The sequence below is a fragment of the Glycine max genome, chromosome 12 (genome assembly GCF_000004515.6).
Source record: "Glycine max cultivar Williams 82 chromosome 12, Glycine_max_v4.0, whole genome shotgun sequence".
Taxonomy (NCBI): Eukaryota; Viridiplantae; Streptophyta; class Magnoliopsida; order Fabales; family Fabaceae; genus Glycine; species Glycine max.
Genome location: NC_038248.2, coordinates 37125527 through 37133570, shown reverse-complemented (window position 1 = coordinate 37133570; position 8044 = coordinate 37125527). Strand labels below are relative to the sequence as shown.

Genomic DNA, 8044 nt, shown 5'->3' with positions numbered 1-8044 from the left:
TATATTTTTTATTTTTTAAAATTTCAGAACTCTAATACACCTCTTGTCTCTTGAGTTCATCTTTAGATATCATTATTCTTCCACGATGTCCAAAATAACATGCATCTAGCATTCAATAGTAAAGAAGATGAAATAATTCAATTTTTCTTTTCTTTTCCATATTTCTAATTCATTAAACTTATTACCAGCTATTTTTCATAATTGTAACTCATCAGTGTATACTACAATAAAAATTGGCAACTGATTAACAGGAAGTGAATAGTGAGATAAACCTTGGCTATTTAAGATGTGTATCTAAACATATATATATATATATATATATATATATATATATATATATATATATTAATTAGAATGTGTTTTTTGGTTAAAATAAAGAGATACAAAAGTTTAGTTTCAAAAACCAAAACAAACAGAAGCTAAGAATAACATGAAAAACTGGCGGGTACACTAGCCACAGATTTTTCATTAACTTATAGTCACTTTTTTCTTTCTCCAAACACTTTATTACATTAGACAACGCAAACAACGAGGATAATCACATTATACTTGGGCAATAATAAAAAGTCAAGCCAAATAGCCAATTGCCAAATATTTATCGTTCCTGTCGCAAATATTTCGTTTAGAATTCAAGCAATTTATTTATAAAAAAGAACTTATGCATGCACATCATCCACAAGACCCAGAAACATACCAAAAAACTATTGATTTGACACTTCTAAAGGGTGAACTTTAGGGGGAAAAAAGTATAGTTATATTACTATTGATTAAAAAATCAAGGGAATAGATTTCAACATTATTTGTTAGGCATGCATACATATTTCATCACGATCTTATTCCTTGATTTTTCAATCAGCAATTATAACTGAAAACTAGACTCTAGGGGATAATTGATACTGGATAGGAAATGAACTCTTTTGTCAAGAAAGCAATCCTTCCTTTTGATATCTAAAGAAAACTGGGATTTCAGTCATAAACTGCTCTTTCAATGCCGAAAAATCATTGGTCTAAGTGGTTCTAGACTCAATACTTTAAAGCAAGGTCTCAAATTTGAGTCTTGTGGATGGAAAAAAATATGTTTGAGAGGGGAGATCTCATTAAAGGTGGTCAATCAAGTTTTTCGACAAAAATTAGTCATCAGCAAAACTGGTGGATAGTTCATACTAATGTCATAGTGATAAAAAAAAAAACTGCTCTTTCAATTTTTAACAGCAATGAACTGTTAAAACATTTACAATAATGCAGTATTTCCCGAGTGAATATTTCCAGCAATTCTGGACTTATGATTCCTCATGGGACAAAATTAATCAAAAGAGAATAATGAATGGGATCTTTGATCGGAGAAGTAGACAACAAATTACCTTTACTTCCTTCACCAAAAACAAAAATTACCTTATCTGCTAACCTCAGGAGCAGGTCCATTATGTCCTGCCACACATTTGTAGTGATTTGCTCCGCAGAAACATTTTGGGAGATATGAGATACAGGAGCCAAATTTCTAGTTTGCTGTACGCCACAGAAGATTACAGCATGACAAGAACAGGCGCATGGATCCATAATCAGATATGCCAGACAACCTTATAATTATGCAAAAAATTGCAGCCTAAAGTAAGGACATGTTGTCTGATTTTCCCCCAAAACTGTCCCTGATTGGGTGCCTCATTCCGATCAGACCTGCAATTCAACTTACTGTTGCTCTCAAGAGTTTGATTCTCTAGTGATCCCAAAAAAATTATTATTGACCTGACCAGACAAACCTTGCACCTTCATCATACAATTATACTTTGCAGGCACAACGGCACCAGCTTTTGAGCACTGATCCAATACAGCTGGAACACCCCCATAAAAGCCTCTCCCTTCATTCAAAAGGACAGGAGGATCTTGAGGCCTTCGTCTCCACACAATCTTTGGGGGCACTAAATTATCCACATTAGCTTTCATCCAAAAGTGAGCACTTTTCCAGCTCTCATACTTGAACACCCCACAGAACCTAGCTTTATGGCCAGATGGCCCAGCATGAACCTCGGAACAATATTTACAAACTTTTACTGGATAAACCAACAACAACTTCTCCACCCCAGACCTAAGAGTCTCCCAAGCAGTTAATGTTTTATTAGCTATAGAGGTAAGATTGTTTGGTGACAAAGACTCAGCTCCTGGAACACTTCCATTGGCAACTTCCAAGTTCCAACTACTTGAATTAAGGTTTTCTTCATGGAGATCATCCCTTGCTTGCCAGCATAGCTCAACAACAGCAGGGATGTGATCAAAGTCAAACCTTTCATCGTGCCTAATAACACTTTGAAACATCTTGTCCAGGTGAAATGATTCAACAGGGACGAGTATATCATTCAAACCACCTTTGACCCACTCATGAACCCAGTTCTTGGCACAATGCTTGTAACCCCAGCAAGTTTGAATCAAATGCCCCTGCTCACCAATATATACCTCTGGACAGAATCTGTAAATGCATAAATAAGAAGATGAATGTAGTTTTTTCAACAACTTGAGCTTACAACATGTGGAAAGGAAAACAAGCCCAAGTAAAATACAACTGCACTGGTTTGTTCCTGATAAGTTAGATTAATGACTGACAGTGATTGAATGATAATAAATTTTAAAGATCAAAGGCTTGAAAAATACTTAAGAAAACAACCTTAGCTTTTTAAGTAGAAATGTGCAGCTCATCATTAATGACAGCATTTATCATTTATAAGCGCCAGCAACAAATACAAGTGTTTTCTCACATGTATTATAGCAAGCTAATGTTGTCAATCTTCAGTTCTTTCACCAAGAAAACCTAAGCCTTTCTTTTCCATCCTTTTACTATCTAAATGGACATTTAAACCAAGTATCAACAAGATTACAAATTTATATAATGTCAATGCAGAAGAAGCTTCCTAATGCAAAAGCACCCACGTCAAATTTAGAGCAACTATCCCAAATACTACTACTAAAATTAAAAAACATATAAACTTTTGGTCCCTGTTCTTAATATATATGCTCAATATCATCTTTACATGACAAAAGCTTTTAATTTAATACCTATACATATAAAATTGTTTTTAAATTCATTAACCCCGTTTTCGCCATTATAACTCAGTAAAATCAGTATGGAGTTGCTATAAATTATAAGTACCATTGTACCAAATTAAATAATAACCATCACGAGTAAGAAACCAAGAAACTTCTTTCTGTTCTATTTTGTTTGGTTTTATTTGTGACACTCAAATTCAACTTAAAATCAAATAAAACCAACAAATTGAAAATGGTTATGGACATAAGCATAAATTCAAAACATTTTACTAGTATCAATACTTAATGAAAAAATAATTTCACTAAAATACACAAACAATGTAAAGATTTTGTTCAGCATCATCAAATGTTAACATGAATTACTATGTCTCGTAAGATTACTATAAAAGTCATATTTGAGATCATTTTTTTGGTATAGACCACAGGTTTCTTTCATGGAAGAGAATCCTGCTCGACCAAGGTAGGATAACTATAGACAGCAAAGCCTCCCTCTCCCTCTGAGTATTTAACTAGTCGACAATGTAAAAATCTTTACACTTGCAAATTTTACTCGACAAAAAAGTGCCTCGCTAATGTAAATCAAAATATATTTACAACCACTCCCTCCCCCCCAAACAAAAAAAGAATAAAGAACTCACTAGCAAGCCATAAGAGGAAGGAAGTTAAGAAGGGTGGAAACGCCATGGATGAGATCATTCCTGGCTTGGAGGACCTCATTGGCAACCGGAACCATGCCGCGAACCGGGTAAGTCTGTGCCCGTTTCTCGATTCTCTTCAGAATCATTGGCCGGGGCTTTCTCAGGTCCATTTTCGTGGCGTACAAACGCCGAGGGTGCCGGGAGCACACGACACCATACCGCATCATCTTTCTTAGACCCTCCATTCAATCTACAATGATAAAACACAAATCATTTCATCGAACACTTGGATGTCATCACCGAAACCAGTGCAAGTTGGGACCAACCTCTTACGACACAGACCAGATACGAGGAATCAAAAGCCCCAATTCAATTTCGTATTGCGGATCGTTTCTTCTTTGTCTGTGGATTGAACCAGATGGAGTAGCCGTATTGCGGATCGATGCTTCTTTCTTTATGTGCTGCTTTATATCAGAGGTGTGTAGCTGTAGCATACGCATAGGAAAATGTTTTGCAGGCTACAAAACATTTGACAATAAGACTATGAAACATCTTTATTTCATCTTAGGAATTAGGATAAATATTTTTGAAACATATACATATGAAGAAAAAAAAATAAAAGAAAAAATAATTTCATATAATATTAGATATAGTGTAAATTATTCGATGTTTGAATAATTTTTAAAAAAATATTTGACATGAATATATTTTTTAAATTTATAGATTTTTTCTTAAGACAAAACTGTTATTACTTTATTAATGTCTCAACTCTCAACATTTAGACAAATGTCTAAATGTTAATTAATGTCTTTAAGTATTAAAGAATTGAAAATATATTTTTTATTCAAAAATGTTATTAATGTATTTTTTATCATAACTTTTAATGCATTTCTAATATGATTTTTAATAATAAAAAAATCTAATGTGGAAATTTATGATTTTTTTGTAAAAACGAAAAATATAAATATATATTAGTATATCATTAGTATATTATATTTGAATAGTTATAATTAAAGAAAAATGTATATGTAATCATTAAGCAATAGTATATATAAAACTGGTCAACCACTAAATATAACTACACGTGTAGTTATATTCTAACCCTTTTCGTTTGCATTCTTTTACATATTTTAAATACAAGTAACTTTTTTTTTCTGCAGCCATGCAGAGCGGGTCCATTGGTCTAGTTAATTTTTAATCGTCATTATTCATATATAATTGTGATTTTTTTTAAAGGAATATACAATTGTGATTTAAATTTATAATTCTTGTTTTTAAAGGAAAAAAATATCTCACTTAATACGCTATTTTTTTTGGTACATTCACTTCTTTTTTTACAAGCGGTACATTCACTTAATACACTCTCTACATGTATATAAACCACCTATAAATGATCTATGAATTCAATCTAAAGTTACAAAATTATCATAGGTTAAAAATTAACTGTGTTTAACCCGGTTTAAATTAAGTTAAACCCAATCTAACCCGCCATCGAACATTCTAACTTTCCGAGTTAAATTCTTGTTAGCTACATATTAGCAAACAAGTTTTAATACTTTTTTTTAAACTAACAAGTTTTAATATACTTCAAATAGCCAATAGGAGGACAAAGGTTTTAACTGAAGACATCCCCTGTGAAAAGTTCGTTTCGCTTTATGTCCAAAATAATTGAACAATGGTTTTTTTACTGAAAATAATTGAATAATACTATTTGTATATTATAAAAAAAATTTGCAACAATGAGATAGAAAGAGAGAAAAGAGAGAAAGATATAAAATGTGATAAATGATATGAATATGATGAAGAAAATAAAAATAAAAAGTGTTCTAATATGAATAGTTTATGGATAACACAATTTAAAATAATTAGCCTTACACAATAAATGTTCAAATTATCATTTTACAGAAATTATAGTGATTCAATTCTATTGTATATGACCATATTTTATTACAACATTTGTATTTGTAAGGTACAAAGTGAGTTCAAATAATTTATTTTAGGTGTTTTTTACTTTACAGAAGATAAATAGACAGATGAGATTTCAAATGTGTGTGTGTGTGTGTTTTTTTTTTCTTAAAATCGATTTCAGATGCGTTTAATGACATTTTCCTCTTTTTTGTTGAATAAAATAACTATGCAGTAAATGAGTTAAGTGAAATAGCATAATTGAATTAATAAGTCAAGCAATTATATTTTACTAATTTTGAAGCATAATTCGTTACACTCACAAAAAATAACAGAGTTAAGTGTAATTTGTTCCGAAAACTGGTGTCTCACATAAGAAATATTAAGAAAAATGTTACCAAGTAAAGAATTTGCTTTTGAGTTTTGATTGGCCTAAGATTATTGATTATAGAAGAGAAAATAAAGTTTAAATACAAGGCAAAACATAATAAGCAATCTTGGGTAAAATTAGATTAATTTTTTTTTTGTTAAAAACTGAAAAATTAGGTACAAGTTAAAAAGTTGATTAATAGTTAAAAAATTAGTTTATTAAATTATAAGTGTTTTAAAATTAGTTGTTGAAATAGTTGAAAAATAAAAAATGACAAAAAATAATAAAATTATGATTTATTTAAAAATGATAAATAAAAAATTGGATAAATATAGAGGATAAAAATAAAAATATATATATATGAAAAGTTAGAAGTTAAAAATTAATATTTAAAAACATTAAGTAGCATTTAAAAAAATATTAAAAAACAATAAGAAGTTATTTAAAAAAACTTGTTTACAAAACAATAAATTAAAATTTTCAATTCATAAAAAACTAATACTTAACTAGTTTTTTTAAAATATTCCGTAACAAGGTCTTTTTTTAATCTAAATATAAATAAAACCTTATTTTAATATTGTAATATGAATGTCACAATATTTGTTTTTAAATATTTTTTATTATTAAATTAATCTTTAATACGGTGGTATAAAATGGCTATTAAATTTATATTTTATGTAACTATTTAAATATTCTATAAAAATGAATTCGATTATTAACTTATTTAAAAACATATATAGCTATTAAAATAGTTACATAAAAAGGAAGAAACCATAGTGTTGACGCAGAAACCACTGTTTTTCAATGGAGATGCCCGCAACCATAGGCCAAAAGTAAACTTTCTACTCTATATCATCTTTTTCAATAGCAAGTTGATAACTTGATATATTAATTGCATGTTTGATAAGACATTGAATTGATCGTGATCAGTAACAAATAGTTGTTTTGTGGTAATCATACCACAATTTATTTTTTCAATTTGGATTCCTATTATCAATTCAAACACACTATAATTAGTTTAAGGATGAATGAACTTGAAAATAATTAATATTGAGAATTTTACACGCCGACTGGTCAAAATAAAATATAAAAGCTACTTAATATTTAATTACCTTTAGTCTGATATTTTATATATTTATTTATTCTTTTATAAACTTAACTTTTGAAATAAGATTGCTGTAAAAAAAAAAACTTTTGAAATAATATATTATTTTTATTTCAAGTTTTTTAATTTTGAACTCCCCCCTCTTTTATCTTTTCTTCCATTTTTTCATTTTAATTATATTTAATATTTAGATTGATGATCCACTTCAATCCTATTGTTATCAGTTTAATTGGTGCTTTCAAACTGAATAAACTAGACTTGATGCCATCATTCTTGATCGGCTCTGATCTAAAATTTTCCTATACTCGATTCAATTCACTATTATTCATAAAAAAAAATGCATATACTCTAGTCTCACAATTTTTCGAAGTTTAAAAAGTTCTTAATCTTTATAAAACACTTTAAAACTACATTTATTTCAGAATTTAAAGAATGGATTAGTTTTTTTTTCTTGGAGGGCTAATAATACACTTTTTATTATTAACTAAAATTGATTAGAAATTATAAAATCATAAGTGGGGATAGACTCATACAATTTTATAATTTTTAATAAATTTCAACTAATAATAAAAATATATTATTAGCATTTTTTTCTTCTTTTGAATTTTTTATACATATTAATAGGAGTTTAATCGACATATACTCATAATACAAAAGTTTTTAATTCATTAACTAATTAGAAACCACTATTTATATAAATTTTAAGATAGCATTATACAGAACTATCAAACTTATCACAGACAATAATTTGTATCTAAACCACGGTATATACAAAAACTTTATACTATTGACATTATACTATTTTCTCTAAGAATAATGCTAACAATACATTCTCTAGCACACTTTTTCTACATTTTTCTCAATTATTGATTATAATTAATATAAATTACAAAAACACGAGTAAATCTCAATAAATAAAAAAGTGGATCCATAAAATTCTATAAATTTAATAAACTTTAGTTAATAATAAAAAAATATGCTAAAAAAAAG

General features: G+C 28.7%; 1 pseudogene; it reads right to left on the bottom strand.

The window, feature by feature from the left end:
* Window positions 1-483: 483 nt before the first annotated feature.
* Window positions 484-4190, bottom strand: LOC100801875 (APO protein 4, mitochondrial-like; annotated as a pseudogene).
* Window positions 4191-8044: the final 3854 nt, after the last annotated feature.